Source organism: Tympanuchus pallidicinctus, unplaced genomic scaffold (assembly GCF_026119805.1).
Source record: "Tympanuchus pallidicinctus isolate F22 unplaced genomic scaffold, pur_lepc_1.0 scaffold25, whole genome shotgun sequence".
Lineage (NCBI taxonomy): Eukaryota > Metazoa > Chordata > Aves > Galliformes > Phasianidae > Tympanuchus > Tympanuchus pallidicinctus.
Genome location: NW_026294742.1, coordinates 7,616,057 through 7,643,469, shown reverse-complemented (window position 1 = coordinate 7,643,469; position 27,413 = coordinate 7,616,057). Strand labels below are relative to the sequence as shown.

The window sequence follows — 27,413 nt, the reverse complement described above, 5'->3', positions numbered from 1 at the left end:
CATGTAAAGGAGCTTGTGCATCCATTTAGAGAAGGATGGACTCAGAAGTCTTGTAATTATGTCTGCCTCGATGTTTTGTGTGCATGGTAACTGTATGGGAACTGCTGAGTCCTGACCTGAACCACTGATGGAGCACCTGGGGAAGGACCTGGGAGCACAGGTGAAGGCAATTCAGCTGTGATTGGAAGGGCTGCAGCCTGGCTGCACCTCTCACACCCCATTTAAAGGCTGACAGCCAGTAAAGCTCCCTCCTTGGTGAAGCTTCCCCTGCAAACCTGGAATCTTCTGATACGGTGAGCAGTTTTGTTCCCTTCTAGCACCTCTCTATCGTGTTGGTCCTTCCGTCATCACACCCTTGTTGTGACATCGTTCCCATCGTATTGATCTGTCATGCAACTCTATGTGTCAAGTTAACTATTAGAGGATGTTCTGATCCATTCTGAGAGATGGACCCTCCGTGCTGATACGACTTGGCACCAAGACTGGTGGGAAGCTCCAGTAATACCAGCAGGGGCATTGAGCTCAGGTGTGTGTAGGAGAGGAGGGGAATTCCTTCATTTTGCATCACTGTAAAGCATGCAGTACGTCATTGTAAAAGTCTGTGCATCAGTTTATCCGACATTAATTGTCTTCCTGCTGACTGCCTTCTGTTGCATTCATTTTTAAAGGATGAGGAAAATATTTCAAGTGAATGATCAAAGGAATATTTTACTCCCTTCACGTTCAGAGTATGGAGTCTCTGAAGGATTTATTCAGGAAATGAGTTATTAGGGCCTGACAGCTCTCTGCAGCAGCACTGAGTGAGCAGGTTATCTACAGATTGCGGGTACAAACATCCCGTGCTTTGATGAGTACATGAGTAACGCCGTTAGAGGAGTTGGAAAGCAAGAGTAGGTTGGGGCTGGAGCTCCAAGTCACTTGAGCAATTACCACGAAGCCTGAAATTTAGCAACCTAGAGCAGGTACTGCCAGGCAAATGGACATCTGACATCATTCTTCACTGTTGGGTTTCTTAACCAAAGAATGACAGTGTTTTGCTTTGTGGGGAAAGCAATATTGGCTCGGCTGTGCAGTCTGTTTGCCGTCAGTTCTGTGACTGGAACTCACCTGGGGTTTGGATGCTTTCTTTTCGCTCAGCATTGCCATCCAAATGATAGAGGCCCTATCTGTGAGCTTTGGTGGTTGGAATCTCTGAGACCTTTGATTGTAATTACGCTGCTTGATGCGTCGAGATCCTCAGAAGCGTATCGCTTCTGGAGATATCAACCTAAGCTGCTTAGGTGATATAAACCTAAGTAGCTTAATAGCTTCACAATGCCATATAATGTATTGGGGATCTCCCCGCACAGAGAATCTGATAGGGGAAATCTGAATTGTGGTGACAGCTTTAACAGCAAGGAAGGCAGCGAAGGGAAGCGTGGTGTGATGAGCCAGGTTAGGTGAGCATGGGGCTGCCTGCAGCTGCGTGAGAGGCTCCAAGCAGAGCTCAGGGCAAGGATGAGGTTGGTGCTGGGGGCAGTGGTTATTCTTTGGAGCTGCGGGAGGAACAGCTGGGAGCTGGCATGGCCTCCCAGTGCTGTGACTGTGCAAACACGTGGATGTGCCACAAAAGCAGCTTTTGGTGACAGACTGAAGTATGGCACATGTCAGTAATACAGACTACTGAATTCTCTCTGCTGTGCATCTCTTTTCCCGTGTCTGAGCCTTCACGCCAGCAGCTGTTCCCTCTCAGTACTTGAATGTATAATTCCAGAATTCATCTGGCCCAGTTTATTTTCTGATTCTGACACCTGAAACTGGAGTTACAGGACTCCCCTACGGCAGTGTCCTCTTGGTGTGGGATATGGCTGCTCATAGCACCCAGCTGTGCCCAACAAACTGCCTCCAAGCTCTGCCTCTGCATGGAGCTGCATGGTATGGGCAGCCCAGGGCCACTGCTGTGCTGACTGCAGGGATGCTGCAATGGGATGCAGGGATCCCCAGGGCCCAGCTCTGCAGGTGTGCCTGTTCCTAACCCCATGAGTTCCTGGGTGCTGCAGGAGCTCAGATTGGAGGTGGTGGGGCTGCACTGAAGTCCATGTCACATGCTTCAGAGGGGCAGCTACTTACTTATAAAAACCCATCAGAGCTGAACTGTGCCCTGATTGAGGCTATACTGGGAGCCAGACACGTGACTGTGTTGGTGTTTGCATTATTTCCTGTGAAGGTAAAATCCAGGCATTTATTTTTCATGTTTTTGCACAACACAAAGCCAGCAGGCTGATTTGTATTCAACTGCTGCATATTGAGGCTGGTCATCAGTCTTGTAAATGGTAGATAGGAGGAACAGCTACAGCAGAGAAATATTTCCTCTGGTTCAGTGTGGCTCCTGAGCGGGGTCCTCTCACTCCCTGTAACCAAAGCAGAGTTATCTGTCTGGCATTCCCTGTCCCACACTTGTGGTTATTTATTCTGTGTTGGGCAGGAAGGAAGGAGACGTGTGCAATCTCCATTCTTGTTAACAGGAATTGTGCACCTAATTCTCTGTGCATTGTGCCGAAAATGAACTGGTAAGACGTGTTCTGCATCAGCAAAAAGGCTGCCTTGTTCAGCTGGAATGAGAGCATGCATGCTATAACTTGGGAGTGAAGAAAATCACTGTAAAGATTTCTTTAAACACAGCCTGTAGGGTTTTTCCCTAAATTTCTGCTGAGGATGAAGATTCTGCTGTGTTTTTTCCCTCCTTTCTCCCACTCGATTGCAAAGCTTAAAGCTTTCATTGCGTGCGTTTCTGCTGCTTGTAGCACTTTTCATTCAGATGGCAATTTTTCATCTCCTCGCTGGCTTATGGCTAAAACAGTCCTAACAGGAATTGGTGTTATTTACTCCCCAGAATCAGTATTTCCATTTGCTCCCGGTCTCTCATCCTCAGGGGAAGGGTTTCCTTCTGTCTCACCTCGATGGATCCATCTTCCCAGCTCCCCTCCTTCCTGCAGATGATGGCTCTGCAGCTGTAAGCATCATCTGAGAGCACCTTTGTGAGACATTTCCAAGTTGTTACTAGCTAATGCGTTGCCGAAATCAGGGCTGAAATGCTCCAGACTGGCTGCTCAATTAATGAAAATGCACTGGAGTGCCCGTACATGGTAATGCTGAGATGTGTAACTGATTGACTGTGTCCGAAAACTTTGCAGAATGCTTCACAGAAGTGCTGTGAAGTGCTGATAGTCACATTGCAGAGGCTGCAAACAAGTGTGAGGGATGGACAGAGCCCTCAGGGAGCCACCAGAGTCCAAGGAATAGGAAGTGAAGGTTGTGGACGTTTGTTGCATCAAATGTATGAATGAATTCATGGAGCTGTTGTATTATTTAGTGCCTTGCTGTGTAATGACTTGGATCCATGCTCTGTAAGGGATGAAAAATCTGCAGCAGGAAGGAGCAGAGACAAATTTAAGTGCTGTCAAGAGGACATGTGGCTGCTGGGTGCAAACACGCTGAGGGCAATGGAACTGGAGGACTTGTGAGCAGGGAGCCCAGCAGGCATCCGGCATGATGAAAGCTGAGTGATGGCTTGGGATCTGAAGGGCCTGGAAGTGCCTGGAAATGTTTAATGCTCTGCTTGAATCTGTGTGTATGCTTGGGTTATCTCTGAGTAAATGCCTTGTGATTCTTCTGGATTCCCCCGGGAGCCCTGCTTGTAGCATCCTTGTTCACTCATTGTCCCTGAAGGGTTAAACTATAAACTGAAGTACCCTTAAGTGCAGAGCTCAAGTGAGGGTGGTTTCTGAGCACCCGCAGCCCGATGGCGGCTGGAATGCAGCATCACTCCCCAGCAGTGAGAGCAGCGGGGCTGCGGGAGCCGCTCACAACAGCCCTGTTCTGTGGGCATTACTCCTGGTATGGGTTGGGGTTGGTCTGAGGGCTGGTGCTGGTGTGAAGTGGAGAAGTGGCATTTGAGGGCTAGGTAAAAAAAAAAAACCACGTGGATGTCACCACAGCTGGGATTTTCCCTTGGCTGGGGAAAGTGCCTCAGTGCTCGTGGGTTGTAGAGCTGCTCCAGGATGGGCGGCTGTGCAGAGGCTGGTTGCTCTCTGTACTGCTCTGATGGATCTTATGTTTCTTCCTGTGGACGAGCAAGTGAAACTCAGACCTCCGTTCTTAGCTTCAGGCTCTACCAAAGCCACTCGCCTGCTGAATCCTGTTGGCTGGGCATTCCTGGCGCTGGGCACGGGGCCCCAGACCTTCCCAGGCAGGTTGGAGCTGTGGCTCTGTGAAGCCAGGAGGAGCTCCCAGCAGCAGAAGCCTCGTTAGTCTGTTTCCTGCTGATGGACACAGACCTAGCAAGGTGCTTTGTGCCTGATGCCGAAGAGTCTGGGCAGGCTGCTGGGCTGCCTCCCTGCTGGCTGTTTGGGGAGGGTGGCTGTGCTTCTGCTGGTCTCAGCAGTTCCCTATGGGAAGGACAAGCTGCCTTGCTGCTGGGGTTTAGCCCCAGACGGGGCTTGTTGCATGTATGGAGAAGGCAGGTTATCAGCAGCCTTGGGTCCCCCTGGAAAATCAGGATGACTTCGAGTGAAACCATGGATGGGAAATGAAGACAGCTCTTCCCTCCAGCTCCACGGCTCCTGCAGGCCATAATTATAAGAGGAGTGAAGCTCTGCTTCCTGGCACAGGAGGCTGGGAAGCCAAGTGCAGCTGCGGTTATGCCTGAAGTTAGGTCCGTCAGACATCAGCATCATCTCAAGACAGATGTATCTGTAAAACCTGACTCTCAGATGGTATCTGGTGAAAGGATGCTTTGCCTTTTACTTCTGAGCTTTTCAGTGCAGTTACCCTCCTAGCTTGAAGAGTTGCTGCTCTGAGACTGCATTCACCACATGCCCATGCAGATGGACCAGTTTTATTTATTTTTGTCTGCCTTGTTTTTTTGTCTTTGTCTGGCAACTGCACTATAAAGGAAGGCTATTTGTGAGGTACCTCTGTAGTCACAGTGCTTTCATCCCGCTTGCTTTCCTTTGTGCAGGATGCTTGTTACTGATGGGCCGATTCCACAGTCACTAATTATCAAACATCCACTACAAATACTTTCTTCTTTGCCACCCTGGGGAGATTTTTAGAATGCCAGATTTGTTTGTTTATTTTCAAATCAGTGTAGAGCTAAACTTTCTGTGTTGCCCCTGCAGAGGTGGTCAGCCAAGCATGCAAAATGGGTTGAAATCAGCCCCAGTGAGCGGCTCTGACATGTGGCTTTCACTGACCAGAGTTCTCTTCTGCTCACAGTGGTTGCCCAAACTCAGCACACCAGGCTTCATAATGATTAATTGCTCTAAACAGGTGTTGAAAAAAAGTGGTATGGACTGACTCCATGTATGCATATCATTTGAAAGCACTGTGTTGTGGTGCAAACTGTCAGTAATCAAATTTCCATTACCTGGCAATGGGTGTGAACAGGCAAAAATACTGAGTCAACAGAATGCCAATTCAAGATCTGCAAGTATCCTGCTTTAAATATGGCAGCAGGGTTAGGAGATGCTTTCCCAGGAGGCTGTCTAGTGAGTAAGCACTACTCAGTCCTTTGTATTTTTTTCCTTTCTCCTGAGAAACACCTATTTCTATCAGAGCACGTCATTGGATAAATGAGATCAAGGTCTCTTGTCAGAGCCTATAGCAAGGATTTGGCATGGGTAGAAGTAGTGAGCAGGGCTGTTCTCTGAAGGTGGGAGGGAAGGTGATTTACCCTAATCTTGCTCTAGAATTGCTCTAGAAAATCAAGGATAATCTTCAAGAATCTTGGGAGAATGATCAGTGATGGGCTTTGGTTGGACAACAGTCAACTATGGAATCATAGAGTGGTTCTTAGTGCTGGGCTTGTGGTGTGTTTCTGTTCCCTCTGCGCCTTCGGTTTTGGATGCAGTGCAGTTGCAGGTGATTACTGGTGCTGGTGAAACCTTACCTTCTCATTGAGAAAACATGAGCAGCAGCTGTCCCAGCAGCTTTGTGTTCACCTGATCCTGAGCTCTGGGTCACCAGGAGGGTGGATTGCTTCTGAGTTCATCACAGTCTCTGTGTCTTTTTCAGTTTTGTAACTTTTCTGGTTTTTGCTTCAAAGCTGGATGTCTTAGCTACATCACTCAGGAGTTGTGAGACTTAATTAATATTAATGGAGCCCATTATGGGAAGTTAGCCATAGACAGGAGTTTCTTTAAAAGGTGAAATCATAATAATAACGATGAGAGTATCTGTGTTGCTTGGATACTGAGAGCTGCCCTAGCCTGCTCCTCGGTGTTTGCCTTTCATTACAGTTATTTTCCCCCCACCTTGTGGAAAATGACTTTTAAAAGAGGGTAATTATTCCATTGACAGTCATGACTACAAAGACGAGTCTTTTCCCTGAGCTTCATTTTCTTGCCATTTGGTGTTGGCTCTGCCAGCTGCAGGCTCCACGGATGCTTGTAAGCAATAGTCCAGTGAGAGCCACAGCTGGCAGGCAGTGGCAGAGCGTGCTGCATCATTGCTGGTTTGTTTTGGGAGCATCTTAGGAGTGATCCTTGCTTCTCATTTTTCCAGTCTGTCTTCAGGACTGGTTTCCAAGCAGACAACACATCTGCCAACCCAGCCATCTCCCAGCACAGACCTCGGCCATTCATCTGTGAACACGTGTTTCATCCAGATCCACAGCTGCATGTATTCCACAGCTTGTAGATACAGCCTGGAAAGAGAGCGACTGCTTGTTCTTGAGAGAGCTGCAGCAAGAGTACGTGAGCATCAAAAGAATCACGAATCAGCTAATCAGGAGTTCCGATTGTCTGGGTATCAAATCAGTTGTATTTAGTGGAATAAAGTAGGTAGTCACCACTGGAGCCTGATTACCTTTTTAAAGAGTGCTGCCTGATTAGGTTAAACTTTGTGCCATTTATGGCTGATTTTGGATAAATGGGAAAAGTCAGAGATGGGATCAGACATGTAAGCTGGTCCAGATTTTGAGAGTGAAAAATTCAGACTTGAAGCCAAACCAAGATCCATGTTCTGCTCCCAGATCCTCCAAGCTGGAGCTCTTTGGTGTTCTTGTGTAGGAAATTATTTGCTACCATGCTTCATGTAGAGCCATGGAACTAACTTAACTCTTTAGGCCTCGTGAAGGCATGTGTCCTCAGTACTGAGCTTTAACCAAATAAAAGGTGCTGAAATACTGAGTGGTTTGGATGCACACAGATGTGCATAAGAAGGTATTTCATCAGTTCCATGGCTTTCAATCCAGCATCTTTGCAGGTCACCACATGTATTCTGTTTAAGCCTTTTGATTAATTACGCCGTACCCAAACCATACATATTTATAGCTTGCAGAACGAGATAAATTCTCCAGATGTGGCTTCCTTTTAGTTAAGTGGAGATGAATGGAGATCAAAGCCTTTGATGTGCAGCCTGCCTCCAACTCACTGCTGACACCGGCCGCTGGAAATCATGCACTGAAGGGAGCTGGGCACTCCAAACTTGGGTATGAGGCAGCTAAAGCAAAACCTATGGGGAAAACGGTTTGTGGAGGATAAATCTATGTGCGCCATTGGGTCCCTACTTGTGAAAGTGGAAGGCAGTATTCAATGAACCCTTTACTCTTAAACAACGCATTTAAGTAGATCAATTTTATGTTCCAGCCCAGAAATGATTTAAGGCTTTTCAGTGCATGGATATCCTCTGTGATACACAGAACTGGCAGAAAATGTCATCGTGAGCTGCTTTATAGCCTCAATTAAGGCTATTTCCATTGCTCCAGATGCGTAAAGCAGACTTATAGCTGAGTTCCTGCTATAGAGAAATCCCTGGTGTGTCCTCGGATCAGAGCTGCCAGCTCAATGATGTCTTCTTCACAACCCTTGGAAAAAATGATGGATAGCCAGGGAGCTGCAAATTCAGATTGAGCTCTCACACTACGATCACTTACAGGAGTCTCAGCCGGTTGGAGCCATAGCACAGTGCTTACCCAGTGGCCAAGTGGCTGCTCTGCCCGTCTCTGCCACTTTGGAAGCTGCCTGCATGATGTGCCAAGGGAGCTCTGGCTGCTGTGCTTTGCATCTTGAACTGCTCTGTACAATGAAGCTGATACTACAAAAAAAAATCCAACCCAAACTCGAAGGCACCATGGAAGCATTGGCCTGAAGTGACCCCCAGCAATCTGGGCCAGAACCTGAAGATGTGGATTGAGGGCTTTCTCTGAGACTTATGGGCAATTTTTGGATGTAAAAGATGAGCAGAAGTGTTGAAGGTGGAGCTCTTGAGCACCTCATGTAGTGAGAAGAAAGGAGATGAAAATCTGAAAGTGGAAGACTGGTGATGCTGCCAAAGGACCTCTAGTGTTCATGGTCCATAGAAGGAAAGGGAAGCTGGTCTTAACAACAGGGAGTTCCATGAGCTTGGGGAACTGATGGCTTCCATGGGAGGGAAGAGGCCAAAATGCCAATTACTCCAGTGCATAGAAAATACAGGAGATGCAGCTGGTCTCCTGAATCAAATTCCTTATTGGCATCAGAGGAAATAACCGTGAAAACTGGTTGGTCTGTAAGATTACTGCAGATGATCGTAAAGAAATAGCTCAAATCTGTAAAGGAAAAACATAAATGAAGAAAATCCAATGTAGCTAGTAATAGACTTTAGGGGTAACAAGAAATGGTTCTTGAACCCACTGATAAGAGGAGGGAGAGCAAATTAAAGATTTGTCTGTTACTTCAGCGAGAGAAAGAGCTCCTAATCAATGAAAATAAGGAGTTTATGTTCCTTCTGTCCAGTCTTCAATAAGAAACAAATGGTGTATAAGCATGTGCCACAATTAATATTAACACATGAAAAAATCAGTCTAGATGAGGGAAGAACAGACTAAAGAGCTCTTAGATAAGTCAGAGGTTTTTAAATTGGCTGGGGCTGCCTTAATCCTACAGTACTGAAGAACTGGCTTTGGTAATCTCAGAACTGTTAATGGTATCTCTGAATTCATGGGAGGACTGGGGTGATAGCAGAAAACTGATGTATTGCTTATCTCTGAAAGGTGGGAGAGGTGAGGGAAGAAGGAGCAGGAGAGTAATGCAACAGTCAGCTTACCCAGAACATCCAGAAAACTGCTGCAACAAATAATCACCACCCTGGAAAATAAGATGAGCAGCAGCCAGTACAGGTTTGCTGAGAACAGATCGTGTCAAAGCACTCTAATTTCAGTTTAAAGACTAACAGACCGTGTGGCTAGAAGGAAAGCAGTAGATGTCAAATATATTGACTTCTGTCAGGCATTTGACAGTGCAGATATTTTTTGTCCTCTTGCAGCACTTTCATTTCCTTTATATTTTTTAGGAAGATAATTTAGAGGAAAATTAAAACTGGGCATCACCCAATTTAAAGCATCCTTTTAAGCCTAATGCTCCAATGTAATGTCCGAAGTTCATGGTGAGCCTCAGAGCTTGTAAAGGCTGCCATGGTAAGCTCTTCCATGCCTCTCAAGAGCTAAGCTGGGGGCTCAGATCACCTGTTAAGTGACAAAGTGTTGTGTCTTTGCAGTCAGTGAGTACAGGGAAGGGAGCAAGCCATAAAGCATCCTCTACTGCAGACCCACCTGGAGCAGTGTTTGACCCTCCAGACAGTAGCTAAAAGTCAAAGGCACTGCCTGGTAGTGATGGATGTTATTCATTGCCAGGAACTCTGAGGCTTCTGCAATGCCACAGGTGCACAGCCTACCCCAAGAGAGGTGCTCCAGTTTTGCAGCGATGCTAAGGTTGCCATTTCCCATCAGCCTGTACCCTCTGCAAGGTGCCTTTACTTCTACCATCCAAGAAATGCCTACAACCAAAGCTGTACCCCCAGAGGTGGCTGCTTCTCACTGTCATAGCAGTGGGCAGCACCAAGCAGCACATCTGTCCAGGGCAGCCCTGCTCCTTCCTCACCTGGGCAGTGCTGTGCTGCAGGCAGCTGCTCGTGGCCTGGCCCTTCCTGTGGCAGGCAGCAGAACAAATCAGACACTTTGCATTTCATCAACCTTCCTGGAGAGCGCTGCACAATTGTTCCCACAGCAGGATGCTGAGCAAGCCGGCCTCAGTGAGCACCACCTTCCTCTGCATCGCTTCATCTGTCTGGAAGAAAGGAATCAAGGGAAGGAAATGAAGACGTTACATCTGTAATCATATTTCACAGCTGCACAGCAATTTTCCTCCCGGTGCATTCAGCAGCTGGGATGCTGTGACCTCTGCCATAGCAGGCAGCAGCCAGCCCATGGCTTACTGTGCAGCTTATGGAGGAGTGCTTTGCTTAGAGCAAAAGACATCCTTTTTGTTTTCAGGTGTTCTCGCAATATTCCCTGGCAGAGGTCACCTTGCAGTGCTGGAGGGTCAGGCAGTTGCTTCCCTTGTAAGGTGAAGGGCAGCTGTGCTACTGCCTGTCCCCTCCCTGGCACATGTTGGCTGGCTGGGGCCTGGCAGGTAAGTGCAGTGTGGGGGATCCTATTCTGAATGAATACCCACTCCAGCTGCTCTCTGTGCTGGGATGGGCTGTAAGGTAGCAGGCTGAGCTGAAGACAACATTTGCTAAGGAGGTGAGTGCCCCTGTGCTGCTTTTCTGGCACAGCTGAAGTTGGGATGTTAAAAATGAGTTAATTTCTTCACAAGGCTCAAAATATAATATTAAGTGATAAGGATAATGTATCCAAGCTGAAGCCCTGCATACAGATCCACATTTGTAACTTCTCTTAGCCACACACTGCAAATGGTCACCTAAATTTTGAGCATTTCAATACTGGATTTTAAACCTATTTGGTTTGTAATATATGACCCTTGTTAAAAAGGCTCAGGTTTATTTGTCTCAGTTATGTATCATCAATGCGTTGCCAAAATGAAGTAGACTATAGGGTGAGATATTACCAAAGTGTTCTTAACAATACTTGCACCTCGTACTTCACCAAATATTTATGGTATGGCTTTCTTATGCCTGATTCCTTTGTTGAGTGGAGCAGAGCAGCAGATCCCATGTGACACACCATGCGGGCACTGGCTGCAACCCAGCGGGGCTGCGGAGCTGATGGGCATCGGTGGGCAGACTTCTGCTGTGTTTGTTGGGGAAGCAGTGAAAAGGATTACAGCACAATGCAGAGGACCAAAACTTCAAGATCACTTTTGCTTGCCTCTGTTGCTCCTTAACTGGGCTGCAGTTGTGGTGCTTGAACAAAATGCCATCTGTATGATGAACAGCCTTTGCTGCTGGGTGTGATGTAAGTGCTGCTGGACTTAGGAGAGCTGTGGTTTGTGAGAAGTCAGACTCCTGCTCCATTGCATCTGCATGTCAGCAGCACTGGAACGCTCATCAGGGACATTTTTCTCCTTAACAGCCAACTTCTGGTCATGCTTAATTACAGCAATCACTTTTTATTCTGCTTTATGATGATCCGGTATCATAAATCTTCTCTGCAGTTAGTAGAGAGGTGGTTTCTTGTCAATCCTGCAGTGCAGAAAGACTCTTTGCCTTAACTCTAGATGGAAGGAAAGCTGAAAAATTCCCTCTGCCTCTTGGAGCAGTTTCTTGTTGGTGCAGTTCTATCCTGCTGGCAGGAGATGAACAGCAGTTCCCCCTTCAAACCCTCCTTTGCATGTAGGTTCCTCAGGTTGCTCACTTTGGTTAGCACTGTTCCATTGGATGCTGCCAGCTGAGGTGCAGGCACACAACCAGCTGTAGGTCCATGTTGGGGAACCTGTGGCTCCTGACTGCTCTGTTCTGAGTACCCCTCGTGGAGACCCCTGGAACTTGCAGGTGTGAGTGGCAAACAGGTGGGACTGTGGAAGGTCATAGAGTAGCTTGGGTTGGAAGGGACCTTTAAGATTATCTAGTTCCACCCCCTTGCTATAGGCAGGGATACCTCCCAGCAGACCAGGTTGCTCACAGCCCCATCCAGCCTGGCCTTGAGCACCTGCAGGATGGGAGCATCCACAATCTTGCTGGGCAATCCGTTCCAGTGACTCATCACACAGTAATGAATTTCTTCCTAATATCTAGTCTAAATTTTCCTTTTTCCAGCTTAAAGCTATTTCCCCTTGTCCTGTCACTACATGCCCTTAGCATGATGATCTGGTTTGTAAAATGGGTGATGCAGTATGGAAGTAGGAAAATCTCTCAATCGCCTTTTGCAACGTAGCCAGCAGTCTGCATGCCTCTGCCTGGCTCTACCTGTGTGCAGCCTGCGTCCCTGGGGGGGACCATTGGCTTCATCTGTAATGAAAAAAGCATACAGCCTAACAAAAGCCCCAAAGCCATATGGTTCAACATCTGATTTGTTTCAAGTCACTCAAGTGACAAGCTGAAAACCCTCCCTTTCACATATGCTTAGGAGTTGGGGTGTGGATTTCTCCAGAAAAAAGCCTTCTGCCTGCCTTTGAAGGCAGGGCTCTGCCTTTGATGTAGCAGTGAGCAAGGAGGTGGCCGTGTGCTGCGGCACAGCGATGGCTCTGCTCCCTCCCAGGTAACTGCCCTGCTGCCTTATTTACAGCTCATACAGAAAATGAGAAGCAGAGCCTTACAGAGCGCTGCTAATCTTGACCAGGCCGGGTTTATTGTAATACGAAGCACAGTGTATGCAGTGTCATATCTGCTCTGCTGTTAAGGAAAGGGAGACTTTTCATTCTAACAGACTGAAGGGTCAGGTGAGGGAACAAGTGGGCACTTCTGGCCCTGAAATAGCTGCTTCTGGAGGCTGCTTGGGGCAGGTTTCCTTACAATGGGAGCAAGAGCAGAGGGATGTGATGTGCAGCCCTTGGGGTTGGGCTGCAGGGAGGAGCTGCAGCCATGGCTGTGGGGAGCTCAGTGCTTGGGGCAGTTAGGAGCCTGCAGGAAATGAAGATTAAAGAAGTGATAGGGATGGTTCCATTATAGGAATGGCACAGCGTGAGAGATGCTGGGGCAGGACCTTGGGGCATAGCAGGGCCTTCCTGGGTGTGCAGGAGGGCATGGGGCTGATGTCCTGCAGCAGAGCTGTGCCCAAATGGAGGCAAAAACAATGACATTCAAATCCCAACTTGGACAAAGCGATGAATCTAAATAACATGAGGCTTATTGCAAATTGAAATTCGAATCTAAATTTCAACAAACGCTGCCAGTCGCTGCTTTCTTTGGTATGGCAGCCCTCTCCTTCTCCCCAGCTCCTTTACCAAGTGAAGCAGCACCGTAACCATCCTCAACCTACTGTAGTGTGGCTGCGCAGCCATGCACTGCTCATCCCACACCAGGTCCAAACCCAGTGCTGTGCCCAGGGCCATGCGCTGCCTGCAGGCTGCAGCTCTCTGCACTCTAGTGCTGGCATGGAGCTTTGTTTTTCTGAGGGGGAAATTTCCCTCTCTTTTGGTTATTAAATTGTCTGTCCTGAGTTGAAGAGTGTGTTGCAGCTGAAATGCTGAAAAAGGCACAAAGCTGCTAATACAGAGCTACAGCAGCAATTTGGTTTGCTCTCACACGGTAAATAAGAGTTACCTGCTATTCTTTGATCAGCCTTTTTTTCTGTTACGAACTGAATGTGTTGACAAATCGTGTCACCAAAAAGAAATGCAGGGCTTTGATGAAATGAAAGGAAATGAGCGTGTGCTGGAGGCTTGGAAATGCACCTGGGGAGGCTGGGTGGGATGCAGTGTGGCTGGGGGTGCCGGGGAAGTGGCAGAGATGGAATCAGAGTGCGCTGAGGGCAGTGCCTGTAAGAGGGAAGCAATGGGCACTGCAATGCTCTGTGGTGAGGGAGCAGGAAGGGATGGGGGTTGGACCTGTGGCTTTGCAATGGGAACTGCGTGAAGCTTTAGTAAAGTGCCAGCAGCAGTGTTGGAAGGGTTTGGTGGTGGTCAGCATGGGAAGAATCTGGGTTTCTGTGAACCATTCCCCAGAATGCTGGATAATGCCAAACTGAGAGGTTTCTGTGTCTGCTTCTTGAAAAGCTTGGTGTTGGTGCTGGGGGACAGAGGTGCCACAGAGGAGTGGATGCTGGGGGGCACTGCTTTGGGCTGGAGCTTTGCACAGCTGAAGGCACTGAGCTTCCAGCACTGCGCTCACCCCAGCCAGCTCCACTTTCCTCCTGCAGCTCCAGGCTGTGGGTGCAGGAGATGTGCTGTGGCAGCATGCATGCAAAAGTCTCTTCCCTTGGGTCTTCCCCAGATATATTACTCTAATATTTAGGGAGTTGTCTAAATCTGACTTGCTGCCCAGCTGGGGGCATGGATGTGCTGACCCAGAGGGCTCTGCTCTCTCCTTGGCTGCTGTTGCTTTGCGAGCACCAGCGACCACTCCTAGCAAATCTAATAGCACTTCTTATCAGTTCTGAGTTTGTCACCTCACCTTAATGAACGCTGATTAATTAATCAGTATTAGTGAAATTATCCTTTACATAGTCAGATACTCAAATTAGTCAGTATTAAGTAGAAATCTTTGTTGCATTTTTGCAGTGGTTCCAGCATGTGAAGCGCCAGGAAAATGCAGCATAGTTGAATCCCTGTGTAGTGTGAGAGAAGCTAAGTTATGGAACAGGGCTGAGGAAAACTGAGAGATGTCCTCTGCATGTGAAAACATTCAGGAAATCATCCTTTGCTATTTACATCTGTAGTTGCTGGGTGTCATTTGCAAGGCACGTTCTGCGTTCACCATGCCCAGGTCAGCCTTGTGTTTGAATGCTGTCCACAGGAGTGTCAGCCCAGCAGGACTTATGCCTGCACAAACAGAACAGCAAGGCCTGAACATCCCTTCCCATGCCATGTGCTGGGACAAACAGCCCGTGGAGAGCAGCAGGGCGTTCCCAGAAGGGCTGAGGATGTGGCCAAACAGTCCTGGCAGCAGGTGCCAGGGTGGAAGTGGCTGTGGTTCCAGATAAGATGTCAGGTGCAGTGTGGGACTGCTGGGGAGCACTCAGGGCAGTGCTGCTGGGGCTTCTGCAACGTCCACACACCTTTAAAAATCCATTTCTAAATACTTAATATGAATTGCAAACGATGTAGTTGACACTAATATCTATTTCTCTTGTCTGTAAAGTGTGGTACTCCAAGCTGAATGCCTGTTTTGCACCCTGTGAGTGGGGCTGCTGCTGTGCTGTAGCACATTCTTGCACAGTTCATTGCTGGAGCATGTGGTTTCAGCACGTCCTAATGCAATAGGTGCAGATTGTTCCTTGTTTTGTGTACATATGTGTGGAACTGAGAATGATAATTAAATTGATCCTTTCTTTCTCACTGAAAGCTGACAGTTGACCCTCGTGTATAGATTCATTACTGCATATACTGTTTCTGTGCTGAGGCACTTTTTTTTTTCCACCAGTCTGAGGGCAGCTCTGCCCAATGCTTTCAGCTCTCATTGCCTTCTCTTGAAAACAGAAACAGTCATATGAAAATTTGAAAGTACTGAAAAACTTGAGATGCTAAATGGGAGCTCTCTAAGTGGAACGACACCAGAGTAGGTAGGAGCATGCACTGCTCCTTCCCCAGGACACTCCATCCTGCCTTGTGCCAGCAGCCCACCCTGAGCACATTCTGTTCCTCAGCTCCACTGGGTGACGTGGGCAATCAGGCTCTGCACCTCGTGGCACAGTTGTACACTCCATCCTGTACGGCTCAACAAATGCATTTGAGCGCAGCTTTGCTGCAGCTCTGCCAGTTTTCCACTTGCACAGGTCCTCAGCAAAAGGTATGGATCCATTTGTTGAAAACAGCTGAATCAGGAATGGAACATCTGCCCAGGAACAAACGTTTTGATGAGGCCATGGGTGGCAAAATGTTTTCTGTGGTACTTTTTTTTTTTGCCTGAGGCACCTCCCTTTTGCTGTCAACATAATACATCATCTGTCTGGGAGCAGTAGCAGTGAGATGGGATTACTGACAGCTTCTCTGCTTCTTTATTCCTTGCCTCTCATCACAGCCACTGCACAGCATGGGGAATGACAGAACATGGAGCTCCTTTGCTGGTGCTTTGCTCAATTAACCCACACAGGGCTGGGGACTGCCCTGGAGGAGGATGGAGATTAGCCCTGAAATCCTTCTGATCCTGCAGGAGTCCTGTGTACTGGAGGGGCCTTTCCACCTGCAGTGAGTGCAGAGGTGTCCCTGGGCTCCTTCCTAGGGGCTGGGAAAGGGAGCTGTGGGAAGCCCACCTGCTGTGTCCCAGGAGGTGCCGGGGCTGCAGGAACCAACGCATCGTCCCAGGGGGGAGATGCATTGCTCCATCTGAGCTTTGCTGCACTGCCTATGCAGAACAGCTCTTTCTCCTCCCCTCGCCTTAAGGTTTGCACCTTTGCTTTGTCTGCATCTACTGGATCTTGCAGGAAAGTCCCTGGAGTAGGGTCACAGCTGTGCAGGAGCTGAGCACCTTTCGCCATGGAAAAAGGGTCAGAGCTGGCAGGGGAAAGCCTCTGGGTGATGTGAAAGGGCCTTGAAGCTACCTGACTTGAGGAGAAAGCCAGGAGGGGTAAAACAGTCCATGACCTCTCCATGCTGGCCTGATTGGAGCTTGAAAAGGAGCTGTGAAGCCCTGCTGCTCGCTGCTCGAGCGGTGACCTCCTCCCTATGGAAGTTAATTCAGCCAGGAGCAGCCTGAAAGCTCTCGAGATCCGTATCTGTAAGGGGCAGGGATGGCCCTCAGCCTTCAGGAGAACAGCAGTGCTGTGAGGGAAGTTCCAGGAGAGATTTTGCAGCTTCCTGGAGTTATCTCAAACTTTCATCTCCAAATGCAAAGGCTCATACAGACTTTGTATTCTGTTAGTGTAATACCAAATGTCCTCGTTCTTCAGGTATTTATAGCAACTTACACAGCTCCCATAATAGCTTTTTTGGCTCAGCACCTCACAACAGAGTGCATTGTTATCCCCTTTCCATGGATGTGGAATTAGGGCACAGAGATTCAGCCATTTCTGCTGGATTTCCCATAGCCCTTGAGCAGAGCCCTGACCCCACAATGCTGTGAGATGCCCCAGATGTGTTCAGAGCTCTTGCTCTGTGCCTCAGTTTCCCCATCCGCAAAAGTTGCATTGTAACAGGTTAACCAGCAGACTGAAGTGGTTTAAAGCTGAATTACTTTCTGCTAGCATCATTTCTTGCACCCTGATAGCGCAATCAGCATGATGCACTTTTGCATTATAATGTGGTGATGATGTTATGCTGCAGTGTATAAATTAAACTCTTCAGTATTATCCCCTACTGACAGAATAACTTGATAGTGGGAATGGAACTCAAGCTTGTCCTGGATTTGACTGGGAGCTCGGGGAAGATGGGTCCCCCCGTAGAACCAAAGTGGTGATACAGAGGTGGAGCTCCATAATGTTTCCATTAATGCTGCCATAGGAATGTCTGCAGCTCACTGTGTCTCATCCTGCTGGTGCTGAACACACGTGTAGCCATGCGCCTCCTCCTGCAGGGCTGCAGCCCAAAGCTGTGCCTGCTCTGCAGAATTGTGCTCCAGCACATGTAGATCAAAGGTCTGGAAGGCCTTCGGTGGAGATGTGCTGTGCAGATGGGAGCTTAGAATTTCTAACGGGGAGGTACAGATGCAGGACCCCTTAAGGATTGCATTCAGCGCAGTGCAACACCTCTCTATGGCCAGGGCCTTAATGTGCTCCGTTTCATGGTGGTGATTGGTTGGATTAAGTTGTACTGATACAAGCAAAGTAGGAATGAGACAGTTGCAATAAATGCAATGAGCAGCACTTGCTCTGTGCCAGCTGCAGAGCTTTGGACACAGTGGGCATGCAGGGCTGGAGGTGCTGGGCAGCACTTGGGGTGCCAGGACAGCCAGCTCTGTGCATCTGCTGCTCAGAGCAGACCCTGCTGGACCAAGGGCTGGGGGCACCCCTGGGCAAGCAGGGCCCTGCAGTGCAGCATCAGTGTTTCTGACCTGCGGGATGCAAAGGAGGAAAAGGTGAAACGGCGAGGGCAGCAGTAGAAGGAGGCTCAGATTACATCAGGGCTGCCTTTTAATTGCATCGTTGAATTCCAGTTTCTAACTCCCCGAGACGAGACATCAAACAGAGTGTTAAAATTGCTCGAAACCAAGCTGCAAGTCTCAACACCAGAATGCCTATTACACTTATCTGTGACCTTTTTAACGTTAAAACCACCATATTATTATTATTTTTACATCTCCACGTTATTATTAGGCTTCTGAAATCTGCTGCAGCTTGATTTATAGAAACTGCTTAGTCACTGGCACCGGTGCTGTGCTGTGAGGGAGGGATGCTCCGAGGTACCTTGGCAGCCCAGCAGCCCCATTGCCTGGGCAGCCCTGTGCCCTCGGCTGCTCACAGTCTGCCTGCTGGCAGCCTTCTTCTGTGAAGGCTGTGGGGAAAATGACCCCACACCCACTTAATGAACCTCGCTGATCAACAGGGTCACACGAGCTTCATTCTTCACATGAAAAGCAAGCTTTGGTTCTGCTGCATGCTTCGCCAGGAACTCTGCCCTAGATTTTAGACAGGTTGTAGGCTGGTGAAGTTGAGATTTGGGTTTTGGAAGAAGCGCCTTTGGTGACAGAAGCAAGAAATGCTGTTAGAGAAACCTCCTGCTTTTATTCTGGAGCGCTGCTGTGTCCTCTGCTGCCATCCAGGAGCCCTTGGAGTGCTTCCCCACAGATCTGTCTGCAGAGCCAGGATGGCGTGGGCTGCCTGGTGAGGTGCAGGCAGCCAGCACAGGCTGGGATGAAGCTGTGGGTGTCCCTGCTCATTGCAGGGGATTGGGACCCAAGGGGCTTGAAAGGTCCTTTCCAACTCAGCCATTCAGTGACTCCGTGGCTCTCAAAGCCCAAACAGGGAAGGGTTCTGTGCTGAGCCATGTGCTGCTGTCTGTGACCCTGCTCAGCTGAGCTCATACCCGGAGCAGACGCTGCAGGACAGGCCCTTACATGACAGCACTCACCCTGGGTTTTACATACATGAGACCATAGTAAGTGCTAATAATTGACTGCAGTCTAAGCACACCAATTACAGACCTGTTTCTCGCTATTATTTGCTGACTAATGGCTGTGTTGAACTCTTCATAAAGCAAATGCAAGATCCCAGACCTCAGCTCTGCACCATGCGTGCCTGTGTGGCTCCAGAGGGATGGCTGCTCCCCTTCTCCTTGCTCACACCTTGCTGTGCTACAGAGCTGCCATCTGGACCTCAGCAATAGGCAAAAGGAGAGGGATAACAGATCCCAACTGCCTTCATCCCAGTGTCTTCTGTGGGTAGGTTTGAGGCTCACTAATGGAGCGTGCCTCCTTGCAACACACTGCTGTCTTGGAGGTCCAAATGGGAAGGCCAAAGAACACCCCTTGGAGTAAGGAGCTTAGGCTTACATGTCCTTTGCACTGGAATAAGCCTTTGTTGAACATACTTAAGGAGCTACCAGAAGTAAAACAATCATTGTGCTTGGCAGAGTCTGGTGGACAAAAAGAGGCACAGATATAAAGTCCTGAACTGCTGAGAGCAGTTGGAAATAACGGATTAGTTCTTCTCTCCTGACTCAACGCCTTTATTCTTTCAGACACGATTTTTTATTGCCCGTGCTCCTGTAATGTGTTGTGGTGACTCAGTGAAAGGTCTGCAATAATGTTTCATTGCTGGGAAGTCACCAGATAGCCACAATTCATCGCCCAGCTCACACAGTTACAAGTGCTTAGAATACAGCCAGAAATGGGCCGTAATCGATAGCAGAGGATAACATAAGAGCTGGGGAAAGCATTGCAGAGCAAGTATTGAGGAATTACACACTCAGAAAGCAATGTTCTGGACACGTTCTGGGAATGACACGAGTTATCCAATGCAGTACCTGGTGGGATAGCTGTGCTGTCGAGGTGTACTCTCACCTTTCTATTCCAACAGACCACCCCAGCCCTGCCTGCTCTGTATGACGGCAGGGATGTCTGTGTGCTTCCTGTCGAGCCCCTTCCTGGGGACCTGATTCAGTGTGCTCTCTCTGCAGGGCCATCTGAGAGTCACGAGCTAAGCTTGGCTTTGTAGCAAACCTGTCGACTTAAGGCATTTGGGGACATAAATCCAAACAGATCCGCGTTTTGTGTAACGTACTGTCAGCCAAGTCCCTTTTGCTAAAAGGAATTATATTCTAAAGCAAACACAAAACAGCAAAACTGGGAGAATATAAAAATGGAGTGCTGGCTGTGCAGCATCGTACAGCCCTGTCCCGGTCTGGATCCATTTCTCAACTATTGTCTGCTTTCAGCCCAATAGTAAAGTCATATTTATTTACTTGGCTCCGCTGCGTTAATGAAAAAGCCACTTAACAAAACAAATAGAAGGAAGGACATTTGCAACCAATTATGGTATTGCTGATCAGTCAAATTGTGCTGGAAATTACATGTTGGAGTTCATTCGAGGCAGCTGATCAATTACCTGGTAGTTTGGCATCGGCGCGTGGTATCAACTTAATAAATCAATTTAATTTCAGCCGCTGTGCCAGAATATATATATGTATATTCAATATGACATCAATATTATATAATGATGGTTAAAACTAATTGGCCGAGCGCTGCGCTTTCTTATCTGCTTTGCAGCCCCGCCGCAGCCCAGCGGTGTTCCAGCAGCCCAAAGCAGTGTGGAATTTGGCTAGCTATTCTTTAAATATACCCCTGGGCACCATTTAAAATGGTGTTTTTAAAGCCTTTCTTTTTTGTGTGACCACAAGGGAAGCTCTCACTCCAGCATGTAATTCAGGGCTGGCCCAACTGCCGGCGCGCTGCAGTGGGAACGCATTGCTGCTCTCCTGCAGCAGCAGATGCACACCTTCATGGCTTTGTGCACAGCTTCCTCCTCTAACTTAGCCAGGACATTTCGGCTGCCATAACACAGGCTTGGTTTAGAGGTGAAGGCTGAAAGGAGCAGTTTCTGCTGAAAACAAAGTTTGCTTGAAGTACAGGGAGAGATTCTGAGATGCGAGGGCCAGGAGCGCAGTGGTGTGCAGGCATGAGAGGGCCTCTCAGAGCTGAGCTGCAGGTGCTCACCCAAAGCAGACAGGACAGCCCTGCAGTTCTGCAGGCACTCATACCCGTGGGGATGGGGACATAAAAGGATGGAGTGCGAGGATCTTCCTTGGGTTGTGGTGGGTAATGCTTTGCCGAGAGCAGAGAGAGAGAACAAGGAGAGCAGGAAGGAGAGGATCAGCCCATCCATCGCCTGCTAAAAGGGAGGCCAGTGCTGTGTAGCTTTGGGGGCACAGAAACCCCAAATGCTGCGGGCTCTCTGCAGACAGGGGTGGCTGATCCACGTCCTTGTGCTGCTCCTCCTCCAAACAGCCCCAGAGCACCACTGGGCCCAGTGCTGGGAGACACAGTGGCAGCAACAAGGGAAGGGTGGGAGCGGGGATTTGGGTTGCTCTGCTCTGTAGCTGTGTTGCAGTCTTTGGGGGATATTGGAGTATTTTTCCAATTTATATTTTGATTACTGTGTATTTACTTTGATGTCATTACCAATTGGCATCACAGAGCGTGGGTGGCACCCTGGCTTTTTGCTCTGCCAAATGCTTTATCATCTAACAGCAGCTTCGCACAGATGAGGCTTCTCCTGAGAGTTCCAGAACTTCCTAGCAAAAAACATGATGAGAAAGTCTGGTCTTGTGGTGGTTTATCCTTTCTGACTCTGCCCATCACTCAAATCAGAAATGGCAGTGGTCTGTGGAAAAAAGAGTAATAATTAAAAAATAGATGCTTACTTGTATTTTTCCAAACCACCAAGCCAGTCTGCCCATTCCTGAGAAAAGACGCAATCAAGTCATGGTGTCCTTAATGCCAGAATGCAGAATAATGCCTAGATGGGGTTTTCAAAGATTGTTTTGCTTGTTCTGTCAAATGCAGATGATTATCAGCTGGTCTTTCCTCTGCCCCAAATCTCTCATCTGCCTGCATTTCTTTGCATGGCTTGAGAACATTTTCCTTTTATATCAGTTTTCTTTCACGTGAGAGTTCAAAGATGAGATGTAAAAGCGTTGGATTCAGATGGGGGAGTTGGATCTGTGTATGCACACAGTTGGACTGGGAGAGCATCCCATCCCAGTGTGGTAGGATGTGCAGGAGGTGTGAGATCCTGAGTGCAGAGCAGCAGCACTTCCTTAAGGTTTCATTTGATGTGAGTAATAGAATAACTCAGATTCTTTCAGGAGCAAATGCAGACGTCTACAAAGCAGCTTCTTCTTTCTGATTCTCTTCAAACTGAAAGCCACCATCACACTGTCTTAGCTCTCACCCGCCCCAGCAGCAACCGCCTTTCTCTCTGCAGAGAGCCCTTTATCACGGCTTTGGCTTTGGGTTGGTGTGTTTCCATGCAGGTGGGACAGACACTGAGGAGCGATGCACTTTCTCCTCCCAAACACTCCACGTGCAGTGGGGAGCATCTGCCAGAAGTGCACGTGTTGCTCAGGTTTGGGAACATCAATGGGAATGCTGCTGGAGGTGGCACTCAAGGTCCCATAGGGTGCTCTGCTGTCATGGGTGTTAGCAGGGAGCAGTGGCTCTGTGCACTCACTGCATCTCCTCCTGACACTTCTCTCCCAGGCAGCACTGCAGGTATGCTGGGAGCTCTCCTAGTTCTCACCTTGCAGAAGTGGCTGCGTACAGAATCTCAGAATCACAGAATGGCCAGGGTTGGAAGGGACCTCAAGGATCACAAATCTCCAGCCCCCCGTCACAGGCAGGGCCACCAACCTCCACGTTTAATGCTAGTCCAGGCTGCCCAGGGCCCCATCCAACCTGGCCTTGAACACCTCCAGGGATGGACAGGGCATCACAGCCTCTCTGGGCAGCTGTTCCAGCACCTCACCACTCTCTCCATAAAGAACTTGTGTAGCTGTGTGTGCTCCCACGTGCTGTCACAGCTGCTGCCACTCAGCACATGGAGGTGAGGATGATGAAGGTGAAGGGACTCACTGAAGCATGCAGCTCCCGGTGCTCCAACAGGGACAGCTCTGCCCAGAGCACAGCACCGGAGCCCCGAGGCAGCTCTTGGCTGCAGGTGCCACGGAGGGATGGGTATCTCCAGCAGCACTGCGCTCAGACGGTTGGTCCCTGATCCCACTGCTGGCACGTTTGCATAAGAAGGCAACTGGGTGAGTAATACCTGCTCTGCTGGAAGGATTTTGCGGTAAACCTGTTGCTGGGAGGACGTGCTTTACTCAGAAAACCAACGATGAAAGCCTGGGTGGCAACATCTGTCCTTTGAAAGTGACAGAGCCCAATCTCTTGTACAAGCAACTGTGTGATTATCAGAATAACTGATCTCACCGGTGCCTGCACGAAGCGGAGCGGGCGCAGCCTGCAGCCTTACTGCCTTCTGCTTGTGCTGCTCCGACAGCAACTGCTGCTAATTGCGGTGTGTTTCTTAAGTGGAGATAACCAGGCCGGTCCTGAAAAGTGCTATTAAAGAGCCGTGCCGTGCTGAAGGTGGTTGTTGTGCAGGCTGAGCAGCATGCAGGGCTGGCGGTGCGTTTGCTGGACTTCCCTGAGGAAGGTGTGTGTCTGCACAAGGGAAGAACAAACTGCAGGAGGATTTTCTCATATGTAAGCTGAGGAAATAAGTCATCTGCGAAACAGCCAACAACTTTCAGTTACTGTGAAGATCGGAATCTCACTCCCAATTTCACATCATGGTAAAATCCAGGCACTTCGTTAACTTAATGCTCCCGAGGTTTAATTACCGCCGCTCTGTAATCAGAATCAAATGCAATCTGCAGCTCTGAGCTTCAAGAAGAAATGCGGGTCTGCACCAAGCAGTCAGTAAAAGAAAGGTGCATGCATGGCACCTGCTCAGGTTTTGTGCTCCCTTCACAGCTGGACTCGCAGCTCTGCTATTGCTGAGCATCCCGCCAGGCCCTGAGGTCACCCCAGCAGTCACTGAGCTCCAGAGCTCCTTGTTACTACATTTTCACTTCATCTGAAATTTCTATCTATGTGTCTCTTCCTCTGGAGACCTCAGGGCTCTGACACCACACCTCAGCCCAGCCTAGGTCTCACCTGGTGCTGACCTCCCTCTACAAGTTATCTCCTCTTTTCCAGTGCACTTTCTGAGCCCAGAGCTCTGCCTTCATCCTCTGGTGAGAGCTGTGATGCTCTGTGTTTTACTCATCATTTTGCACATTGGGTTTTAGTGAGCAAAGCCGTTATCCCCAGCACACTCATCCCACAAGAAGCAGCTCACTTTGCAGGCAGCCCCTCCCGGCTCAGGGAAGCAGGAGATGCCCTATTAACAGTCCTTACACAAACACAGTGCTGGCCTGGCCACTGCCAGCACTTTCCATCTAGGAGCAGTATTTGTTTTTCCATCCTCTTAATCTTACAAATTGAATGGAAGCTGATAAAAGGGACTTCCTGAATATTACGAAACGTTTGGTGTCTGTCAGGATGGAAGACAAACAAACCTGACCTTGAACTTGGAAGGTCTCCCCGTGGCAGGTAGCACTTCCAAAAGTCCCTGTGAGCAGCAGCTTCTCTCGGGAGCAGCCTCAGCCCCCCCCATGCCCATGCTGCAGCCGGAGCAGCACATCCCTGCTCCAGGGGAGGAATCCTGTCCATATCTGGCATCGTTTAGCCTCCGGGGATTAATTAAAGGCTTTTTCAGTTTTTCTTTCAACCCCCACAACATTCGTCTCTGCCTCACTGAATAGGGAAAAGGGAGAGGCATTTTCTCTGGTGAATCACCAGGCTGTTTCAATTTTCGGTTTTACATTGCAGTAATATTTTGTTCCTAGGGGAATCCCACAGGAAGGCCCAGCTCCAGCCTCTCAGCATCACAGTGTTATGTCACTAACCCGAGCTGCAAATCTGCAAAGCAAACATTCCCTGCACTTGGCAGTAGTGGCCCTCCTTTCCTTCCTGCTCCTTTCCCCTCTCCTTGAGGTGGATTTGGGGCTGTGCTGTGGGCTGGGGTCTGGGGCCCTGTGTGCAGTGATGCTGCAGGAACAGGAGGGTTTCCTGCATCCCAGAGCTGCTGGGACTGAGCCCTGAGAGCAGCAGAGCTCTGGAGCAGCAGGATCCTGCCCAGCTCAGGCTGCTGCTGCTGGATGCGATAGGGAGAGAAGAAGCAACCCAGCCCTGGAGGCTCCCTGGCTTGATGTGTGTTGTCTTCCACCCTGCCTTCTTCCTTTTAGGTCTTTCCAAGAGCAAGGCCCCAGGCAGGACATGTGGAGTCTTCCACACAGGATTCCAGTTGCCCAGTGCTGGAGGAGCGGGGTGCTGAACTCCTGGCTCATGCTGTGCCCTGCCTGGTGCCCCACAGCTCCTCTGGCTGCACCGCTTGTCTTCTGACCCCATTACCTATTCCAATGTGGATTTCAGCTGCTTAGACATGATTATTTTAAACCCCTTCTATCTGATTACCACCAGCCCAGCCAGGGCAGGGATGCTGCTTCCTGGGGGATCCCCAGCAGCACTGCAGGAGGATTTGCCTCAGCTGTGCGCCTGTGGTGCTTGGCCAGCGCTGCAGGGACTGTGAGAGCCTCGGGGGGACCCTGCTGTGCTCCTCGTGCTGCATCCTCACAAGGCAGAGGGTTTCCTCCTCGTTGCCACGGATAGCACTGCTTACCCCGGTGTGCATCAGCACAGGGATGCTTCTGGGAGCAGGGTGACGGCCAAGCGGGGCTGCAGCGGGTCAGTGAGGAAGCGATGCAGCCCCGTGCAGCCTTCCCAGCTCTGTGCCTCACGCCTGTTTTTAGGTTCCCTATTGTCATCCTAAAGCTGTCCTCCTCCTCCTCCCCCTTCAGCGGGCTGCGGGAGCCTCCAGCTGGCCCGGGAGCTTATCAGCTCTGTCTGGCTGAGTGTTAACAGCTATTTGCATAAGTACCTGTCCTCATCATATGCTGCTCTGTTTCGTGGCTCGCTGCATTTGTTTATTTTTGCTTGGCAGCGAGGCACTGTGCGCCTGGTGTGCCCAGCAGATGCCAACACCCCAAGGGCACACGCTGTTCCCCTGATCACCCTCTTCATACGCCATGGGAATCTGCTTGAAAATGAACCATGAAACTTCCTGGGTCCTGTTTTCGCCTGGCTGTCCCCCTCTTTCACACCTTGACAGCTGTCCCTGTCTGGATGTTGCTCCCAGGAAGTTTATTGCAGGAGAGGCATTGCACCTGGCAGGTGGCTGCAGGATGGGCTCCTGGTTGCTTTCTCCCTGAGATCCTTGCAGCCCTTTCTGCACCCAGTTGCACCCAGCACAGCCATCACTCCAGTCCTGCTCCCAGCACCAGTGGTGACCATGGAATCACCTCCCAGGTAGAAGCCAAGTGCTCCTGTTTCTGCTCATTAGCTCTGAAAGGTTTTTCCATCCATACTAAGAAAGTCATTAATGTTAAACTTCCATTGCCAGATCCAACCGATTCAAAGATTATAACCACTGTAAAATGCAATTGTTTGAAGTCCTGGCATGCAGTTGTTGCCTTGATGGTTGTCCGTCATCCCTGGAGCTCACCAGAAAAGGGCTCAGCAGCCCAGCAGTGCTGGGTAAAGACTTATTTCCAAAAAGCAAAGGTAAATTTAAATCAATGGCTGCAAAGGGGCTGAAATCCTATCCTACAGGACAGCTGACTTAATGAGTTTTCATCCTGTCCTTGCTGTGCTATTTTACAATCTGAAGTCCTCTATGCTTGCAGGACGGCAGTGCTCAGGGTGAGATCCTTCCCAGCAGCACTGGGAGACATTTTTTCCCCAGCAGCAGTGAGGTGCTGGCACTGCTGCCCATCCCTGGTGTTTTCTGTGGCCGTGGAGGGGCTACGGCCCACTGTTCTGGTGGGGATATCCCTGCCCATGGGTTGGGACTGGGGGGGCTATCAGGTCCCTTCCAACTCAACCATTCCACGATTCTACTATTCTGAGTGCAGCCATGGAAGCAGTCCTGCCTGTTTGTTCAGCCACCCAGCCGCTCCTTGTAGGTAGAAGTCGTTTATTTTAGACGCCGCACCTGCAGAACCGTGTGTTCCCAATGTGGCTCACATTCGTCATTTAAAAGGCTTTTGGCAAAAGCTCCCTTGAGCAGCACTTGATGTGCATCGCTGCTCTGACAGCAGCAGCGGACAGAGAGAACTCTGAGGAGAAAAACGAATAATTCAGCTCAGCTCGGCAACATCCAGTGTGAGGTTCTGACGTGCTGCCTGGGATGTGATGTGACAGGGGCAGGCTGCAGTGTGCTTTTCAATGCAGGGAGGTGAGTGGAGGAAATAAACAGCAATTTGCTGTGAATGCGGCTGCTGCAGAGGACCAGCGGGTTAGATTGTCCAAAAGAAAATGCAGTGAGCAGCAGAGGGAGAAAACAGAGAAGGGAAAGAAGTGAGCAGACGATGCACCACAGACCATAGCTAGAACAGGAGCAGAGCCTCGGAAGGACGCGTTTATGAAGCCAGGAGAGCCATGCAGGAATCTCACTCCTTCCTTTGGAAGAGCAATGCCTGACAGCTCTGGGGTGGGCACAAGCTAAGCAGACAGGATCAGCAGCT

General features: G+C 49.3%; 1 long non-coding RNA gene across 3 annotated transcripts; it reads left to right on the top strand.

Annotated features, from left to right (window-relative positions):
* The first annotated feature begins 242 nt into the window (after positions 1 to 242).
* LOC128083847 (uncharacterized) lies at positions 243 to 15,398 on the top strand. Of its 3 annotated transcripts, none has more exons than XR_008208221.1 (3): positions 243 to 293; positions 6,544 to 10,364; positions 14,418 to 15,398. It is a non-coding gene; the product is annotated as an uncharacterized LOC128083847 (long non-coding RNA). The 3 variants fall into 3 exon arrangements; XR_008208224.1 differs by having other exon boundaries at positions 6,544 to 10,430; XR_008208222.1 differs by lacking the exon at positions 6,544 to 10,364.
* The last annotated feature ends 12,015 nt before the right edge of the window (positions 15,399 to 27,413 follow it).